Source organism: Rattus norvegicus, chromosome 5 (assembly GCF_021556685.1).
Source record: "Rattus norvegicus strain SHRSP/BbbUtx chromosome 5, alternate assembly SHRSP_T2T, whole genome shotgun sequence".
NCBI classification, from domain to species: domain Eukaryota; kingdom Metazoa; phylum Chordata; class Mammalia; order Rodentia; family Muridae; genus Rattus; species Rattus norvegicus.
Genome location: NC_141538.1, coordinates 7,589,824 through 7,611,698, shown reverse-complemented (window position 1 = coordinate 7,611,698; position 21,875 = coordinate 7,589,824). Strand labels below are relative to the sequence as shown.

At 40.5% G+C, this 21,875-nt stretch overlaps 2 pseudogenes; one reads left to right on the top strand and one right to left on the bottom strand.

The window, feature by feature from the left end:
• Positions 1 to 59: 59 nt before the first annotated feature.
• On the bottom strand, positions 60 to 18,057 carry Acbd5-ps2 (acyl-CoA binding domain containing 5, pseudogene 2; annotated as a pseudogene).
• Rps4x-ps8 (ribosomal protein S4, X-linked, pseudogene 8) lies at positions 18,019 to 18,912 on the top strand (annotated as a pseudogene).

Genomic DNA, 21,875 nt, shown 5'->3' with positions numbered 1-21,875 from the left:
CCAATCCCTCTCTTAGGTCATTCAGGCCCAGCAGTCTTCTTGAGTAAAAGGCCATTTCTTCAACTTAGTTTTCTTCTCCTTCTTTGATAATACGAATGCACCAACCACTGAGCAGTAAAAGGCCACATAATAGCAAAAGCTAATGCACCAAAGGACATCTCAAAGGGCCATCAAGATGGTCTCTGTGGACCTCACCGCCTGGTCAGGTGGGCACTCCTGAGGCTGCAGAGCGGAAGAGACCACCAACACTGCCCACCCCTGCCCACATCCCTGGCCCAAGAGGTACCTGTATAAGGCCTCTGGGCTCCTGTGGGGGAGGGCCCAGGAGCGGCAGGACCCCTGCCTGAGACACCGCAGGAACCTGAAGGAAACAGACTGGATAAACAGTTCTCTGCACCCAAATCCCGTGGGAGGGAGAGCTAAACCTTCAGAGAGGCAGACAAGTCTGGGAAACCAGAAGAGACTGCTCTCTGCACACACATCTCAGATGCCAGAAGAAAACACCAAAGACCATCTGGAACCCTGGTGCACTGAAGCTCCTGGAAGGGGTGGCACAGGTCTTCCTGGTTGCTGCCACCACAGAGAGCCCGTGGGCAGCACCCCACGAGCAAACTTGAGCCTCGGGACCACAGGTAGGACCAACTTGTATGCTGCAAGTGACCTGCCTGGTGAACTCAAGACACAGGCCCACAGGAACAGCTGAAGACCTGTACAGAGGAAAAACTACATGCACGAAAGCAGAATACTCTGTCCCCATAACTGGCTGAAAGAAAACAGTAAAACAGGTCTACAGCACTCCTGACATACAGGCTTATAGGGACAGTCTAGCCACTGTCAGAAATAGCAGAACAAAGTAACACTAGAGATAATCTGATGGCGAGAGGCAAGCACAGGAACCCAAGCAACAGAAACCAAGACTACATGGCATCATCGGAGCACAATTCTCCCACCAAAACAAACATGGAATGTCCAAACACACCAGAAAAGCAAGATCTAGTTTCAAAATCATATTTCATCATGATGCTGGAGGACTTCAAGAAAGACGTGAAGAACTCCCTTAGAGAAACACAGGAAAATATTAATAAACAAGTAGAAGCCTACAGAGAGGAATCGCAAAAATGCCTGAAAGAATTCCAGGAAAACATAAATAAACAAGTAGAAGCCCACAGAGAGGAGACACAAAAATCCCTGAAGGAATATCAGGAAATCATAAATAAACAAGTAGAAGCCCATAGAGAGGTGTCACAAAAATCCCTGAAAGAATTCCAGGAAAACACAATCAAACAGTTGAAGGAATTAAAAATGGAAATAGAAGCAATCAAGAAAGAACACATGGAAACAACCCTGGATATAGAAAACCAAAAGAAGAGACAAGGAGCTGTAGATACAAGCTTCACCAACAGAATACAAGAGATGGAAGAGAGAATATCAGGAGCAGAAGATTCCATAGAAATCATTGACTCAACTGTCAAAGATAATGTAAAGCGGAAAAAGCTACTGGTCCAAAACATACAGGAAATCCAGGACTCAATGAGAAGATCAAACCTAAGGATAATAGGTATAGAAGAGAGTGAAGACTTCCAGCTCAAAGGACCAGTAAATATCTTCAACAAAATCATAGAAGAAAACTTCCCTAACCTAAAAAAAGAGATACCCATAGGCATACAAGAAGCCTACAGAACTCCAAATAGATTGGGCCAGAAAAGAAACACCTCCTGTCACATAATAGTCAAAACACCAAACGCACAAAATAAAGAAAGAATATTAAAAGCAGTAAGGGAAAAAGGTCAAGTAACATATAAAGGCAGACCTAACAGAATCACACCAGACTTTTCGCAGAAACTATGAAGGCCAGAAGATCCTGGACTGATGTCATACAGACCCTAAGAGAACACAAATGCCAGCCCAGGTTACTGTATCCTGCAAAACTCTCAATTAACATAGATGGAGAAACCAAGATATTCCATGACAAAACCAAATTTACACAATATCTTTCTACAAATCCAGCACTACAAAGGATAATAAATGGTAAAGCCTGACATAAGGAGGCAAGCTATACCCTAGAAGAAGCAAGAAACTAATCGTCTTGGCAACAAAAGAAAGAGAATGAAAGCACACAAACATAACCTCACATCCAAATATGAATATAACGGGAAGCAATAATCACTATTCCTTAATATCTCTCAACATCAATGGCCTCAACTCCCCAATAAAAAGACATAGATTAACAAACTGGATACGCAACGAGGACCCTGCATTCTGCTGCCTACAGGAAACACACCTCAGAGACAAAGACAGACACTACCTCAGAGTGAAAGGCTGGAAAACAACTTTCCAAGCAAATGGTCGGAAGAAGCAAGCTGGAGTAGCCATTGTAATATCAAATAAAATCGATTTTCAACTAAAAGTCATCCAAAAAAAATAAGGAAGGACACTTCATATTCATCGAAGGAAAAGTCCACCAAGATGAACTCTCAATCCTAAATATCTATGCCCCAAATACAAAGGCACCTACATACGTAAAAGAAACCTTACTAAAGCTCAAAACACACACTGCACCTCACACAATAATAGTAGGAGATTTCAACACCCCACTCTCATCAATGGACAGATCATGGAAACAGAAATTGAACAGAGATGTAGACAGACTAAGAGAAGTCATGAGCCAAATGGACTTAACGGATTTTATAGAACATTCTATCCTAAAGCAAAAGGATATACCTTCTTCTCAGCTCCTCATGGTACTTTCTCCAAAATTGACCATATAATTGGTCAAAAAACTGGCCTCAACAGGTACCGAAAGATAGAAATAATCCCATGCGTGCTATCGGACCACCACGGCCTAAAACTGGTCTTCAATAACAATCAAGGAAGAATGCCCACATATACTTGGAAATTGAACAATGCTCTACTCAATGATAACCTGGTCAAGGAAGAAGTAAAGAAAGCAATTAAAAACTTTTTAGAATTTAATGAAAATGAAGGTACAACATACCCAAACTTATGGGACACAATGAAAGCTGTGCTAAGAGGAAAACTGATAGCGCTGAGTGCCTGCAGAAAGAAACAGGAAAGAGCATATGTGAGCAGCTTGACAGCACACCTAAAAGCTCTAGAACAAAAAGAAGCACATACATCCAGGAGGAGTAGAAGGCAGGAAATAATCAAACTCAGAGCGGAAATCAACCAAGTAGAAACAAAAAGGACCATAGAAAGTGGCAGCAGCTCTCTGCTCCCAGACCCTGTGAGAGAGAGACCCAACCGCCTGGTCAGGTGGGCACTCCTGAGGCTGCAGAGCGGAAGAGACCACCAACACTGCTCACCCCTGCCCACATCCCTGGCCCAAGAGGCAACTGTATAAGGCCTCTGGGCTCCCGTGAGGGAGGGCCCAGGAGCGGCAGGACCCCTGCCAGAGACACCGCCGGACCCTGAAGGAAACAGACCGGATAAACAGTTCTCTGCACCCAAATCCCGTCAGAGGGAGAGCTAAACCTTCAGAGAGGCAGACAAGCCTGGGAAACCAGAAGAGACTGATCTCTGTACATACATCTCGACGCCAGAGGAAAACACCAAAGGCCATCTGGAACCCTGGTGCACTGAAGCTCCCGGAAGAGGCGGCACAGGTATTCCTGGTTGCTGCCGCCACAGAGAGCCCGTGGGCAGCACCCCACGAGCGAACTTGAGCCTCGGGACCACAGGTAAGACCAACTTTTCTGCTGCAAGAAAGCTGCCTGGTGAACTCAAGACACAGGCCCACAGGAACAGCTGAAGACCTGTAGAGAGGAAAAACTACACGCCTGAAAGCAGAACACTCTGTTCACATAACTGGCTGAAAGAAAACAGGAAAACAGGTCTACAGCACTCCTGACACACAGGCTTATAGGACAGTCTAGCCACTGTCAGAAATAGCAGAACAAAGTAACACTAGAGATAATATGATGGCGAGAGGCAAGCGCAGGAACCCAAGCAACAGAAACCAAGACTACTTGGCATCATCGGAGCCCAATTCTCCCACCAAAACAAACATGGAATATCCAAACACACCAGAAAAGCAAGATCTAGTTTCAAAATCATATTTCATCATGATGCTGGAGGACTTCAAGAAAGATGTGAAGAACTCCCTTAGGGAAACACAGGAAAACATTAATAAACAAGTAGAAGCCTACAGAGAGGAATCGCAAAAATCCCTGAAAGAATTCCAGGAAAACACAATCAAACAGTTGAAGGAATTAAAAATGGAAATAGAAGCAATCAAGAAAGAACACATGGAAACAACCCTGGATATAGAAAACCAAAAGAAGAGACAAGGAGCTGTAGATACAAGCTTCACCAACAGAATACAAGAGATGGAAGAGAGAATATCAGGAGCAGAAGATTCCATAGAAATCATTGACTCAACTGTCAAAGATAATGTAAAGCGGAAAAAGCTACTGGTCCAAAACATACAGGAAATCCAGCACTCAATGAGAAGATCAAACCTAAGGATAATAGGTATAGAAGAGAGTGAAGACTCCCAGCTCAAAGGACCAGTAAATATCTTCAACAAAATCATAGAAGAAAACTTCCCTAACCTAAAAAAAGAGATACCCATAGGCATACAAGAAGCCTACAGAACTCCAAATAGATTGGACCAGAAAAGAAACACCTCCTGTCACATAATAGTCAAAACACCAAATGCACAAAATAAAGAAAGAATATTAAAAGCAGTAAGGGAAAAAGGTCAAGTAACATATAAAGGCAGACCTATCAGAATCACACCAGACTTCTCGCCAGAAACTATGAAGGCCAGAAGATCCTGGACTGATGTCATACAGACCCTAAGAGAACACAAATGCCAGCCCAGGTTACTGTATCCAGCCAAACTCTCAATTAACATTGATGGAGAAACCAAGATATTCCATGACAAAACCAAATTTACACAATATCTTTCTACAAATCCAGCACTACAAAGGATAATAAATGGTAAAGCCTGACATAAGGAGGCAAGCTATACCCTAGAAGAAGCAAGAAACTAATCGTCTTGGCAACAAAACAAAGAGAATGAAAGCACACAAACATAACCTCACATCCAAATATGAATATAACGGGAAGCAATAATCACTATTCCTTAATATCTCTCAATATCAATGGCCTCAACTCCCCAATAAAAAGACCTAGATTAACAAACTGGATACGCAACGAGGACCCTGCATTCTGCTGCCTACAGGAAACACACCTCAGAGACAAAGACAGACATTACCTCAGAGTGAAAGGCTGGAAAACAATTTTCCAAGCAAATGGTCAGAAGAAGCAAGCTGGAGTAGCCATTCTAATATCAAATAAAATCAATTTTCAATTAAAAGTCATCAAAAAAGATAAGGAAGGACACTTCATATTCATCAAAGGAAAAATCCACCAAGATGAACTCTCTATCCTAAATATCTATGCCCCAAATACAAGGGCACCTACATACATAAAAGAAACCTTACCAAAGCTCAAAACACACATTGCGCCTCACACAATAATAGTGGGAGATTTCAAACCCCACTCTCATCAAAGGACACATCATGGAAACAGAAATTAAACAGAGATGTAGACAGACTAAGAGAAGTCATGAGCCAAATGGACTTAACGGATATTTATGGAACATTCTATCCTAAAGCAAAAGGATATACCTTCTTCTCAGCTCCTCATGGTACTTTCTCCAAAATTGACCATATAATTGGTCAAAAAACGGGCCTCAACAGGTACAGAAAGACAGAAATAATCCCATGCGTGCTATCGGACCACCACGGCCTAAAACTGGTCTTCAATAACAATCAAGGAAGAATGCCCACATATACTTGGAAATTGAACAATGCTCTACTCAATGATAACCTGGTCAAGGAAGAAATAAAGAAAGAAATTAAAAACTTTATAGAATTTAATGAAAATGAAGGTACAACATACCCAAACTTATGGGACACAATGAAAGCTGTGCTAAGAGGAAAACTCATAGCGCTGAGTGCCTGCAGAAAGAAACAGGAAAGAGCATATATCAGCAGCTTGACAGCACACCTAAAAGCTCTAGAACAAAAAGAAGCACATACACCCAGGAGGAGTAGAAGGCAGGAAATAATCAAACTCAGAGCGGAAATCAACCAAGTAGAAACAAAAAGGACCATAGAAAGTATCAACAGAACCAAAAGTTGGTTCTTTGAGAAAATCAACAAGATAGATAAACCCTTAGCCAGACTAACGAGAGGACACAGAGAGTGCGTCCAAATTAACAAAATCAGAAATGAAAAGGGAGACATAACAACAGATTCAGAGGAAAATCAAAAAATCATCAGATCTTACTATAAAAACCTATATTCAACAAAACTTGAAAATCTTCAGGAAATGGATAATTTCCTAGACAGATACCAGGTACCGAAGTTAAATCAGGAACAGATACACCAGTTAAACAACCCCATAACTCCTAAGGAAATAGAAGCAGTCATTAAAGGTCTCCCAACCAAAAAGAGCCCAGGTCCAGACGGGTTTAGTGCAGAATTCTACCAAACCTTCATAGAGGACCTCATACCAATATTATCCAAACTATTCCACAAAATTGAAACAGATGGATCACTAGCGAATTCCTTCTACGAAGCCACAATTACTCTTATACCTAAACCACACAAAGACCCAACAAAGAAAGAGAACTTCAGACCAATTTCCCTTATGAATATCGATGCAAAAATACTCAATAAAATTCTGGCAAACCGAATCCAAGAGCACATCCAAACAATCATCTACCATGATCAAGTAGGCTTCATCCTAGGCATGCAGGGATGGTTTAATATACGGAAAACCATCAACGTGATCCATTATATAAACAAACTGAAAGAACAAAACCACATGATCATTTCATTAGATGCTGAGAAAGCATTTGACAAAATTCAACACCCCTTCATGATAAAAGTCCTGGAAATAATAGGAATTCAAGGCCCATACCTAAACATAGTAAAAGCCATATACAGCAAACCAGTTGCTAACATTAAACTAAATGGAGAGAAACTTGAAGCAATTCCACTAAAATCAGGGACTAGACAAGGCTGCCCACTCTCTCCCTACTTGTTCAATATAGTTCTTGAAGTTCTAGCCAGAGCAATCAGACAACAAAAGGGGGTCAAGGGGATACACATCGGAAAAGAAGTCAAAATATCACTATTTGCAGATGATATGATAGTTTATTTAAGTGATCCCAAAAGTTCCACCAGAGAACTACTAAAGTTGATAAACAACTTCAGCAAAGTGGCTGGGTATAAAATTAACTCAAATAAATCAGTAGCCTTCCTCTACACAAAAGAGAAACAAGCCGAGAAAGAAATTAGGGAAACGACAGCCTTCATAATAGACCCAAATAATATAAAGTACCTCGGTGTGACTTTAACCAAGCAAGTAAAAGATTTGTACAATAAGAACTTCAAGACACTGAAGAAAGAAATTAAAGAAGACCTCAGAAGATGGAAAGATCTCCCATGCTCATGGATTGGCAGGATTAATATAGTAAAAATGGCCATTTTACCAAAAGCGATCTACAGATTCAATGCAATCCCCATCAAAATACCAATCCAATTCTTCAAAGAGTTAGACAGAACAATTTGCAAATTCATCTGGAATAACAAAAATCCCAGGATAGCTAAAACTATCCTCAACAATAAAAGGACTTCAGGGGAATCACTATCCCTGAACTCAAGCAGTATTACAGAGCAATAGTGATAAAAACTGCATGGTATTGGTACAGAGACAAACAGATAGACCAATGAAATAGAATTGAAGACCCAGAAATGAACCCGCACACCTATGGTCACTTGATTTTTATGAAAGGAGCCAAAACCATCCAATGGAAAAAAGATAGCATTTTCAGCAAATGGTGCTGGTTCAACTGGAGGGCAACATGTAGAAGAATGCAGATCGATCCATGTTTATCACCCTGTACAAAGCTTAAGTCTAAGTTGATCAAGGACCTTCACATCAAACCAGATACACTCAAACTAATAGAAGAAAAACTAGGGAAGCATCTGGAACACATGGGCACTGGAAAAAATTTCCTGAACAAAACACCAATGGCTTATGCTCTAGGATCAAGAATCGACAAATGGGATCTCATAAAACTGCAAAGCTTCTGTAAGGCAAAGGACACTGTGGTTAGGACAAAACGGCAACCAACAGATTGGGAAAAGATCTTTACCAATCCTACAACAGATAGAGGCCTTATATCCAAAATATACAAAGAACTCAAGAAATTAGACCGCAGGGAGACAAATTACCCTATTAAAAAATGGGGTTCATTGCTAAACAAAGAATTCACAGCTGAGGAATGCTGAATGGCTGAGAAACACCTAAAGAAATGTTCAACATCTTTAGTCATAAGGGAAATGCAAATCAAAACAACCCTGAGATTTCACCTCACACCAGTGAGAATGGCTAAGATCAAAAACTGTCCCGTGCGCGACTTCCCGCCGGCAGGAAGCACGCGGGTACATAGAAATCCTTATTGTGACCAACTTTATTAATGTTAGAAGAGGGAGCACCTGCAGCGCCAACATGGCGCGCTTATAAACACCCTAGTGCGGCGCACCCACACCTGATTGGTTGTTTATCCGTGATCTCATAAGGCACGCCCCAGAGTGGGCAAAGACCTGGCACGAAGGCACTCTTGCACATACACACAGTTAACTTCCTGAAAGGGAGCCGGCTGGCTCGGTGAAGGCTGGCGCCAATCTTGTAATGGCGGAAGCTATCCTGGTCTTCTTCGTGGGGCGCAGTGGAAGCCAGCGCCATCTAGTGGTGGCGAATGTTATTGCGGCCCTCTACAAAAAACTCAGGTGAATGCTGGCGAGGATGCGGAGAAAGAGCAATATTCCTCCATTGTTGGTGGGGTTGCAGACTGGTACAACCATTCTGGAAATCAGTCTGGAGGTTCCTCAGAAAACTGGACATTGAACTGCCTGAGGATCCAGCTATACCTCTCTTGGGCATATACCCACAAGATGCCCCAACATATAAAAAAGACACGTGCTCCACTATGTTCATCGCAGCCTTATTTATAATAGCCAGAAGCTGAAAAGAACCCAGATGCCCTTCAACAGAGGAATGGATACAGAAAATGTGGTACATCTACACAATGGAATATTACTCAGCTATCAAAAACAATGACTTTATGAAATTCGTAGGCAAATGGTTGGAACTGGAAAATATCATCCAGAGTGAGCTAACCCAATCACAGAAAGACATACATGGTATGCACTCATTGATAAGTGGCTATTAGTCCAAATGCTTGAATTACCCTAGATGCCTAGAACAAATGAAACTCAAGACAGATGATCAAAATGTGAATGGTTCACTCCTTCTTTAAAAGGGGAACAAAAATACCCTTGGCAGGGAAGAGAGAGGCAAAGATTACAACAAACACAGAAGGAACACCCATTCAGAGCCTGCCCCACATGTGGCCCATAAATATACAGCCACCCAAATAGACAAGATGGATGAAGAAAAGAAGTGCAGACCGACAGGAGCCGGATGTAGATCTCTCCTGAGAGACACAACCAGAATACAGCAATTACAGAGGCAAATGCCAGCAGCAAACCACTGAACTGAGAATGGGACCCCCGTTGAAGGAATCAGAGAAAGAACTGGAGGAGTTTGAAGGGGCTCGAGACCCCATATGTACAACAATGCCAACCAGAGCTTCCAGGGACTAAGCCACTACATAAAGACTATACATGGACTGACCCTGGACTCTGACCTCATAGGTAGCAATGAATATCCTAGTAAGAGCACCAGTGGAAGGGGAAGCCCTGGGTCCTACTAAGACTGAGCCCCCAGTGAACTAGACTGTTGGGGTGAGGGCGACAATGGGGGGAGGGTTGGGAGGGGAACACCCATAAGGAAGGGGAGGAGGGAGGGGGATGTTTGCCCGGAAACCGGGAAGGGGAATAACACTCGAAATGTATATAAGAAATACTCAAGTTAATAAAAAAAAAAAAAAGAGAGATAGAAAATCAACTAGATAGATAAACCCTTATCCAGACTAAGGAGAGGACACAGAGAGTGTGTCCATATTAACAAAATCAGAAATGAAAAGGGAGACATAAATACAGATTCAGAGGAAATTCAAAAACTCATCAGATCCTACTATAAAAGCGTATATTCAACAAAACTTGAAAATCTACAGGAAATGGAAAATTTCCTAGACACATACCAGGTACCGAAGTTAAATCAGGAACAGATAAACCAGTTAAACAACCCCATAACTCCTAAGGAAATAGAAGCAGTCATTAAAGGTCTCCCAACCAAAAAGAGCCCAGGTCCAGACGGGTTTAGTGCAGAATTCTATCAGACCTTCATAGAAGACCTCGTACCAATATTATCCAAACTATTCCACAAAATTGAAACAGATGGAGCACTACCGAATTCCTCCTATGAAGCCACAATTACTCTTATACCTAAACCACACAAAGACCCAACAAAGAAAGAGAACTTCAGACAAATTTCCCTTATGAATATCGACACAAAAATACTCAATAAAATTCTGGCAAACCGAATCCAAGAGCACATCAAAACATTCATCCACCATGATCAAGTAGGCTTCATCCCAGGCATGCAGGGATGGTTTAATATACGGAAAACCATCAACGTGATCCATTATATAAACAAACTGAAAGAACAAAACCACATGATCATTTCATTAGATGCTGAGAAAGCATTTGACAAAATTCAACACCCCTTCATGATAAAAGTCCTGGAAATAATAGGAATTCAAGGCCCATATCTAAACATAGTAAAAGCCAAATACAGCAAACCAGAAGCTAACATTAAATTAAATGGAGACAAACTTGAAGCAATCCCACTAAAATCAGGGACTAGACAAGGCTGCCCACTCTCTCCCTACTTGTTCAATATAGTTCTTGAAGTTCTAGCCAGAGCAATCAGACAACAAAAGGAGGTCAAGGGGATACACATCGGAAAAGAAGAAGTCAAAATATAACTATTTGCAGATGATATGATAGTATATTTAAGTGATCCCAAAAGTTCCACCAGAGAACTACTAAAGCTGATAAACAACTTCAGCAAAGTGGCTGGGTATAAAATTAACTCAAATAAATCAGTAGCCTTCCTCTATACAAAAGAGAAACAAGCGGAGAAAGAAATTAGGGAAACAACAGCCTTCATAATAGACCCAAATAATATAAAGTACCTCGGTGTGCCTTTAATCAAGCAAGTAAAAGATCTGTACAATAAGAACTTCAAGACACTGAAGAAGGAAATTGAAGAAGACCTCAGAAGATGGAAAGATCTCCCATGCTCATGGATTGGCAGTATTAATATAGTAAAAATGGCCATTTTACCAAAAGCAATCTACAGATTCAATGCAATCCCCATCAAAATACCAATCCAATTCTTCAAAGAGTTAGACGGAAAAATTTGCAAATTCATCTGGAATAACAAAAAACCCAGGATAGCTAAAGCGATCCTGAACAATAAAAGGACTTCAGGGGAATCACTATCCCTGAACTCAAGCAGTATTACAGAGCAATAGTGATAAAAACTGCATGGTATTGGTACAGAGACAGACAGATAGACCAATGGCATAGAATTGAAGACCCAGAAATGAACCCACACACCTATGGTCACTTGATTTTTGACAAAGGAACCAAAACCATCCAATGGAAAAAAGGTAGCATTTTCAGTAAATGGTGCTGGTTCAACTGGAGGTCAACATGTAGAAGAATGCAGATCGATCCATGCTTATCACCCTGTACAAAGCTTAAGTCCAAGTGGATCAAGGACCTCCACATCAAACCAGACACACTCAAACTAATAGTAGAAAAACTAGGGAAGCATCTGGAACACATGGGCACTGGAAAAAATTTCCTGAACAAAACACCAATGGCTTATGCTCTAAGATCAAGAATCGACAAATGGGATCTCATAAAACTGCAAAGCTTCTGTAAGGCAAAGGACACTGTGGTTCGGACAAAACGGCAACCAACAGATTGGGAAAAGATCTTTACCAATCCTACAACTGATAGAGGCCTTATATCCAAAATATACAAAGAACTCAAGAAGTTAGACCGCAGGGAAACAAATAACCCTATTAAAAAATGGGGTTCAGAGCTAAACAAAGAATTCACAGCTGAGGAATGCCAAATGTCTGAGAAACACCTAAAGAAATGTTCAACATCTTTAGTCATAAGGGAAATGCAAATCAAAACAATCCTGAGATTTCACCTCACACCAGTGAGAATGGCTAAGATCAAAAACTCAGGGGACAACAAATGCTGGCGAGGATGTGGAGAAAGAGGAACACTCTTCCATTGTTGGTGGGATTGCAGACTGGTACAACCATTCTGGAAATCAGTCTGGAGGATCCTCAGAAAATTAGACATTGAACTGCCTGAGGATCCAGCTATACCTCTCTTGGGCATATACCCAAAAGATGCCCCAACATATAAAAAAGACACATGCTCCACTATGTTCATTGCAGCCTTATTTATAATAGCCAGAAGCTGGAGAGAACCCAGATGCCCTTCAACAGAGGAATGGATACAGAAAATGTGGTACATCTACACAATGGAATATTACTCAGCTATCAAAAACAACGAGTTTATGAAATTCGTAGGCAAATGGTTGGAACTGGAAAACATCATCCTGTGTGAGCTAACCCAATCACAGAAAGACATACATGGTATGCACTCATTGATAAGTGGCTATTAGCCCAAATGCTTGAATTACCCTAGATGCCTAGAACAAATGAAACTCAAGACGGATGATCAAAATGTGAATGCTTCACTCCTTCTTTAAAAGGGGAACAAGAATACCCTTGGCAGGGAAGAGAGAGGCAAAGATTAAAACAGAGACTGAAGGAACACCCATTCAGAGCCTGCCCCACATGTGGCCCATACATATACAGCCACCCAATTAGACAAGTTGGATGAAGCAAAGAAGTGCAGACCGACAGGAGCCGGATGTAGATCGCTCCTGAGAGACACAGCCAGAATACAGCAAATACAGAGGCGAATGCCAGCAGCAAATCACTGAACTGAGAATAGGACCCCCGTTGAAAGAATCAGAGAAAGAACTGGAAGAGCTTGAAGGGGCTCGAGACCCCATATGTACAACAATGCCAAGCAACCAGAGCTTCCAGGGACTAAGCCACTACCTAAAGTCTATGCATGACTGACCCTGGACTCTGACCTCATATGTAGCAATGAATATCCTAGTAAGAGCACCAGTGGAAGGGGAAGCCCTGGGTCCTGCTAAGAGTGAACCCCCAGTGAACTAGACTGGTGGGGGGAGGGCGGCAATGGGGGGAGGGTTGGGAGGGGAACTCCCATAAGGAAGGGGAAGGGGGAGGGGGATGTTTGCCCGGATACCGGGAAAGGGAATAACACTCGAAATGTATATAAGAAATACTCCAGTTAATAAAAAAAAATAAAATGTAAAAAAAAAAAAAAAAAGATGGTCTCTGTGACGAGGGCTGATTACTTGTCTGCCATGATAATTTTGCCTGTGAAGCAGTTAGTGTTTCCAATTTATGAAATATCTGAAGGACATTCTGCATGTCCTCCTGCAATCTAATGAGCACTAGAGTGATAGGCTCATTAAGGCTGTCTCTGGACCCTCTGTCTGAACCCCAGTGTTCTCCATCACTTCCACTTCCTACTTGCCGACCCTCTTCTGACACTGGAAACGTCTTTGCTCTCTCTGCCTCTCTTCTCACGGTGCAGCACTCCACTGCTACTTCTGTCATTTTTTCCTCCGTGGTTCATTTTACCTTTTCGCTTGACTGCTACCATCTGCATTTTCCCAATGCTACTATTTCCAGGAGCTAGTAGAACAGAACTTTCCAAGTGTTGAGTAGGATTACCACCTAAGTAATACTTTTCTTGTCTAAATTGTTCCATAAAATCACAGTATACTTCACTATATGAATCACTTGTCAGATGATGTATTTCTTAAGCATCTTCACTGGGATCTTCATCTCAACACAAACAACAGTGCTTCCTGTCCACTGAGAGCAAAGATCTCCAGGATTTTTGTCTTCACTGCTTCTGGCACTCTGGAAAGAATCAGTATGAATGTCACAGTGTATATCCTGAGCAAAGCTATCTTTATAGCTCTTGGTAACAGTGATTTCCAAATTCTTATCTGTTGATTTCTTCATCATTTTCTTATCATCACAGCCACTCTGTTTTATAACTTTTTTTTTTTAACTTGGCTGCTGGTTTGCCGTAAACTGCTTTTATTTATTTTTTCTCCATCTTTATTAACTTGGGTATTTCTAATTTACATTTCGATTGTTATTCCATTTCCCGGTTTCCAGGCCAACATCCCCCTAACCCCTCCACCTACCCTTCTATATGAGTGTTCCCCTACCCATTCTTCCCCCATTACCACCCTCCCCCCAACAATCATGTTCACTGGGGGTTCAGTCTTGGCAGGACAAAGGGCTTCTCCTTCCACTGGTGCTCTTACTAGGCTATTCATTGCTACCTATGAGGTTAGAGCCCAGGGTCAGTCCATGTATAGTCTTTGGGTAGTGGCTTAGTCCCTGGAAGCCCTGGTTGGTTGGCATTGTTGTTCATAAGGGGTCTCGAGCCCCTTCAAGCTTTCTCAGTCCTTTCTCTGATTCCTTCAATGGGGGTCCTCTTCTCAGTTTACTGGTTTGCTGCTGGCATTCGCCTATGTATTTGCTGTATTCTGGCTGTGTCTCTCAGGAGAGATCTACATCCAGTTCCTGTCAGCCTGCACTTCTTTGCTTCATCCATCTTGTCTAATTGGGTGGCTGTATGTGTATGGGCCACAAGTGGGGCAGGTTCTGTTCTACACTTTGCCTCCCTATTCCCTGCCAAGGGTATTTTTGTTCACCTTTTAAAGAAGGAGTGAAGCATACACATTTTGGTCATCCTTCTTGAGTTTCATGTGTTCTGTGCATCTAGGGTAATTCAAGCATTTGGGCTAATATCCACTTATCAATGAGAGCATACCATGTGTGTTTTTCTGTGATTGGGTTACCTCACTCAGGATGATATTTTCCAGTTCCATCCATTTGTCTGTTCAGGCCAACAAGGCCATCCTCTGCTACCTATGCAGTTGGAGCCCTGGGTCAGTTCATGTATAGTCTTTGGGTAGTGGTTTATTTTCTGGGAGCTCTGGTGGGTTGGCATTGTTGTTCTTATGGGGTTGCAAGCCCCTTCTGCTCTTTCAATGCTTTCTCTAATTCCTCCAACAGGGATCCCATTCTTAGTTCAGTGATTTGCTGCTAGCATTCACCTCTGTTTTTGACATGCTCTGACTGTGACTCTGGAGACATCTATATCCGGTTCCTGTCCGTATGCACTTCTTAGCTTCATCAATATTATCTAGTTTTGGTGGTTATATATCTGGTCTACATATGGGGCAGGCTCTGAATGACTGTTGCTTCAGTCTTTGCTCCAAACTTTGCCTGTATATCCCCCCCAATGAATATTTTTTCCCCCTTTTAAGAAAGGCTGAAGCATCCACATTTTGGTCATCCTTCTTCTTGAGCTTCATGTGGTCTGTGGATTGTATCTTGGTTAATTTGAGCTTTTGGGCTAATATTCACTTATCAGTGAGTGCATACAATGTGTGTTTTTCTGTGATTGGGTTACCTTACTCATGATGATATTTTCTAGATTGCTTTTGGCAAAATGGGATTTTTTTATTATATTAATCCTGCCAATCCATGAGCATGGGAGGTCTTTCAATCTTCTGAGATCTCTTCAGTTTCTTTCTTCAGAGACTTGAAGTTCTTGTCATACAGATCTTCCACATGCTTGGTTAAAGTCACACTGAAGTATTTTATATTATTTGTGACTATTGTGAAGGGTGTCATTTTCCTAATTTCTTTCTCAGCTTGTTAATCCTTTAGATAGAGGAAGGCTACTGATTTGTGTGAGTTAATTTTATACCTAGCCAGTTTAATGAAGTTGTTCATCAGGTTAAGTAGTTCTCTGGTGGAACTTTTGGGGTCACATAAGTATACTGTCATATCATGTGCAAATAGTGATATTTTGATTTCTTCCTTTCCAATTTGTATCCCTTTGACCTCCTTTTGTTTGATTTTCTGGCTACAATTTTGAGAAGTATATTGAGTAAATAGGGAGAGAGTGGACAGCCTTGTCTACTCCCTGATTTTAGTGGGATTGTTTCAAGTTTCTCTCCATTTAATTTAATATTAGCTACTGGTGTGCTGTATATGGTTTTTACTATGATTAGGTATGGGCCTTGAATTCCTGATCTTTCCAAGACTTTTAATACTAAGGGGTGTTGAATTTTGTCAAATGCTTTCTCAGCATGTATTCTTTTTTCTTTGAGTTTGTTTACATAGTGGATTATGTTGATGGATTTCCATATATTGAGCCTTCCCTGCAACTCTGGGATCAAGCCTACTTGATCATGATGGATGATCATTTTGATGTGTTCTTGGATTTGGTTTGTGAGAATTTTATTGAGTATTTTTGTGTCAATATTCATAAGGAAAATTGGTCTGAAGTTCTCTTTCTTTGTTGGGTCTTTGTGTGGTCTAGGTATAAGAGTAAGTGTGGCTCTTTAGAAGGAATTTGGTAGTGCTCTGTCTGTTTCTATTTTATGGAATAGTTTGGACAGTACTGGTATGAGGTTTTCTATGAAGGTCTGATAGAATTCTGCACTAAACCCATCTGTTCCTGGGCTCTTTTTGTTGGGAGACTTTTAATAACTGCTTCTATTTCTTTAGAAGTTATGGGGGTATTTAGATGGTTTATTTGTTCCTGATTTAACTTTGGTATCTGGGATTTATCTAGAAAATTGTCCATTGAATTTCCTCTGATTCTGTTGTCATATCTCCATTTTCATTTCTGATTTTGTTAATTTGGATATTCTCTCTTTGCCCTGTGGTTAGTCTGGCTAAGGGTTTATCTATCTTGTTGATTTTATCAAAGAACAAGCTCCTGGTTTTGTTAATTGTTTGTATTGTCCTTTTTGTTTCTACTTGATTGATTTCAGCCCTGAGTTTGATTATTTCCTGCCTTCTACTAATCTTGGGTGTATTTGCTTCTTTTTCTTCTAGAGCTTTTAGATGTCCTGTCAAGCTGCTGATGTATGCTCTCTCCTGTTTCTTTTTGCAGGTACTCAGAGTTATGTGTTTTCCTCTTAGCACTGGTTTCACTGTGTCCTATAAGTTTGGGTATGTTGTACCTTCATTCTCATTAAATTCTAAGAAATCTTTAATTTCTTTCTTTATTTCTTCCTTGAACAAGCTGTCATTGTGTAGAGCATTGTTCAACTTCCATGTACATGTGGGCTTTCTGTCATTATTGTTGTTATTGAAGACCAGCCTTAATCCATGGTCATCTGATAGGATGCATGAGATCATTTCTATCTTCCTGTATCTGTTGATGCCTGTTGAATCCAGGATTTTAATCCAAAACTAAATACTCTCAAGTATGATAAAAGTGAAATTAGAGAATAGGTTTAAAGTCCTTGGCATAGGAAATGACTGTGAACAGGTCTCCTACAGCACAAGCATGAAGACAAACATGATGGTAATAAGTCCTTCGTACAGAAAAAAAATTAATTGAGCATCTAGGCAGCCTAAAGGATGCAAAAAATACTCATCAATTTAATATCTGGCAGAATGTTAGGATCTAAAATACACAAAGAACTGAAAACTAGACATCAAGAAAACAAGTAACCCCATTAATAAGTGACATATAAAACCAAACAGTTCTGAAACAATGAAAATGACTGGCCAAGAAATACTTGCAGAAAATCATTCCCCTGAAGGAAATACAAATTATAGCTACTTTGAGATTTCATTGTATCCTACTAAGAATGGTTAAGATCAATAAAACAAGTGACAGTTTATGCTGGTAAGGATGTGGGAAAAGGAAGTACTACTTCATTGCTGGTAGGAGTACAAACTGGTATAACCACTATGTGATCAGTATGAAGGTTCCTATGAAAGCTAAAAATATATCTACCACATGATATAACTATAAAACTATGGGGAGAAGGCGAGTCTTTTTCTATTCCCAGCATAGCCATGGCTTGTGGTTCCAAGAAACATCTGAAGTTCATAGCTGCTCCAAAACTTTGAATGCTGGATAAGGTGATTGATGGGTTTGTTCCTCTTCCATCCACCGGTTCTCACATGCTGAGAGAATGCCTGCTTCTGATCCTAAGGAACAGACTGGAGATGAAGTAAAAAAGATTTGCATGCAGCAATTCATTAAGATTGATGGGAAAGTCAGAACCTATATAACCTATCCTACTGGGTTTATGGATGTCATCAGCATTGACAAGACAGGAGAGAACTTCTGTCTGATCTATGACAACAAGGGTCTCCTTGCTGTTCATTGTATTACACCTGAGGAGGCCAAGTACAAGTTGTGCAAAGTGAGAAAGATCTTTTTGGGCACAAAAGGGATCCTTCATCTGGTGACCCATGATACTTGTACTATTTGATACCCTGATCCCCTCATCCAGGTGAATGACACCATTCAGATTGATTTGGAGACAGGCAAAATAACTGACTTCATCAAGTTCGATGCCGGGAATTGTGTATGGTGACTGGAGGTGCTAACTTGGGAAGAATTGGTGTAATCACCAATAGAGACAACTTGGCTCTTTTGATGTGGTTCATGTGAAAGATGCTAATGGCACCAGCTGTGCAACTCAGCTTTCCAACATATTTGTTATTGGCAAGAACAAGAAACCATGGATTCTCTTTCCCAAGGAAAAGTAATCCACCTCACTGTTACTGAAGAGAGATACAAAAGGTTAGCAGTCAAACAGAGCAGTGGGTAAAATGGTCTCTAGGAGACATGCTGGAGAAGTATTTGTCCTCTCATTACTTCAAGCCTTTCTAGGCAACATGCTAGATTAAACAGCATGATGAAACTTAAAAAAAGAAAAGGAAAAAGTAAAAGAAAAAGAAAAAGGAAAAAAAACCCTATGGGTATGTACCCAAAAGATTAGAGATTAACGGATAGATATTTTGTTATCCATTTCACTGCTGCTCTATAGCCAGACATTGGAAAGAAGCTAGGTGTCCATCAGTAGATGAATGGATGGTGATCAAAATGTGATACATTTATACAAGAGAATATTTTCTTCTATTAAGAAGAATAAATTTATGAAAATTTTAAGTAAGTGGTTTAAGCAGGAAGCAATCATCCTGAGTGAAGCAACTTGGACCCTTAAAAATAAACATGGCGGGCTGGAGAGATGGCTCAGCGGTTAAGAGCACTGACTGCTCCCCCAGAGGTCCTGAGTTCAAATCCCAGCAACCACATGGTGGCTCATAACCATCTGTAATAGTGTCTGATGCCCTCCTTCTGGTGTGTCTGAAAACAGCTACAATGTACTCATATAAATATAATAAATAAATGTTATATTTAAAAAAAAATAAACATGGCAGGTTTCCCCTAATTTGTCTATGCTAGCATTATATCATTAGATATGTGTGTTTTATCTAGAATATCCACAGAGATTAGATAAGTAGCAAAGGAACAGAAAGAGGAGGGCTTCCACCATAAAAGGGGAAAGAGAATACAGTGTTGTAAAGGGATAAAGAAAATACTAAAATAGGAGAATTAAATGGGAAGAGCTATGTTGAGCAGGATAATCAGAAGCTTACACATATACTTTAGAAGCTCTCTCTCTCTCTCTCTCTCTCTCTCTCTCCCCCCCCCTCTCTCTCTCACACACACACACACACACACAAACAAACACACATACACTCACTAGGAGGAGAAGTGGGCAAAATGTCCCACCCTTAACATGTGTATGTGTGTTTGTGTGCATGTAAATTTAAATAGACGTACCGTAGAAGACAGTGTTCCAACTAGACATCATATCCTACCAACTAAAACGCCTAGTGCCAGAAATGAGTTACATATTTTTGAGTCATTAGCCAAAGGGTTAAGTTGTTGGCCATAGGCTCCTCCAAATATTTTGGGCTCTTTCTAGTGTTATTGAATGCCTTCCATAATGTGACAGGAGACTATATTGCTGAAGACACTATATACTTAGATCATTAAACATGGGGAAATTGAGCTGATGCCCAAGAAGCTTCATTACTAATGACTAATATTCATGGTGCTGGAAAACACTATACTCACTACTGGAGAAGAAGAATAATGATCTTTATCACCCAGGTAAAAACTCTGTGACTTACAATAGAGACTTATGTGTAAGATATATTGGTCCAATAGTGGCACAATGTTATGGGACTAACCAACTACTTTATAAATTGAACTGAAAACCCGTGAGACCAAGAACTTGAGGTTAGTTAGGTCATAGTTAGTAGATAGAAAAATATACTGCTATTATACGCTAAACACACATAGAATTAAAATTACTCCTAATGAGATACTGCTATAATACAGATCAGCACAACACTCAACCTTCAGTAGAGAAACTTCTATAGATGGTAACACAAAGAACTACACCTACACAATGTGAAGAGAATGGGATACTTTGGAGCACTCTGTCCTAAATGGGAGGTCTTTATCACACCCTTTCTTTCAAGACTCAGGTATGTATATGGAAGAGGAGGCAGAGATATTATAAGTGGTATATGGTAGTATGTAGGGAGTAGGTGGTACAGAGGTGGTAGATGAAACCAAAGAAACTACACACATTTTCTAAATGCAGAACAATTCTAAACAATCCTTTGATACACATATCAACTCACAGAGACTGTGAAAGTATGTACAAGACCAGCAAAGATTCAAGCTAGATAAAATCCTAACACAGAGGAGGAGAAGTAGGCAAAAGATCTTACTCCTATTTGTGATAGATGCTGGTAGAAGGAAAATCAGTTTTTGTCAATGGAGTGGCTCTGATATATCAACCACACTGCACAGCAGGCCTCATGTTCTGGAGTAATTGGTCAATAAAAAACAGTTTCCATATTTTCAATTATTTTATTATTGTTTTGAAAGAGAGAAAGTGCCTCGATTTGGTAGGTGAAGATGGAAGTAATATTTGGGAAGCATTGGTGGAGGGGAAAGATTATAAACAAAATAGATGAAAAAATTTTAAAAAGAAAAAAGAAATGTATTGGTAGTGTGTGTGTGTGTGTATGTGTGTGTGTGTGTGTGTGTGTGTGTGTGTGTGTCTTGCACACCACAGGCTACACTTAAAGGTCAGAGGATGACTTTGCAAGTTGGTTCTTTCTTTTATCAGGCTGCACAGCTGGTCCTTTTGCCTGTTGAACCATCTCACTGGTCTCCACACAACTAGTCTTTGACTAGTTAATGTTAGCTGCTAGTTGGGTGTGCACCTGTGTTCCCTTGGTTCAGCAGGCATGCATTTTGTATCTGGAATTATTGGGTCCTGTGCTGTGATGGTTAATATTTATAGTTAACTTAAAGGGATTTGGAATTGACTAGAGGACTCACCTCTGGCTGTCCCTGTGAAGGCATTTCTGGGAAGATTTAACTGAAGTAGAAAGACCAACCCTGAATTTAGGTAGCAACATCCCTAGGATCTTTAATAGAAAGGAGAAAGCAACTTATGCACCAGTATTCATCTCTCTGTGTTTTGTGATTGTGGACACAATGCAACCTTATGTTCCTAACACCATGCTTTCCTGATGTGATGAGCTGTGTCACCAAACCATGAGTCAAAAGGCCTCTCCTTCCTTAAATTGCTTTTGTCAAGTATTTTGTCAGCAAAAAATATACTGTATATACTAAATATCTCATATTATGCTAATTATATGTTTGTGTATTTACTACATTAATCTGGGGGAGAATTTGTATCTTAATGTCAGCTGTAGACTAGGAGCTTAATAAATGGGGAATGATGAGGCAATGATGTTTAAATTCTGTATGCAACAGACTTTATCATAACCA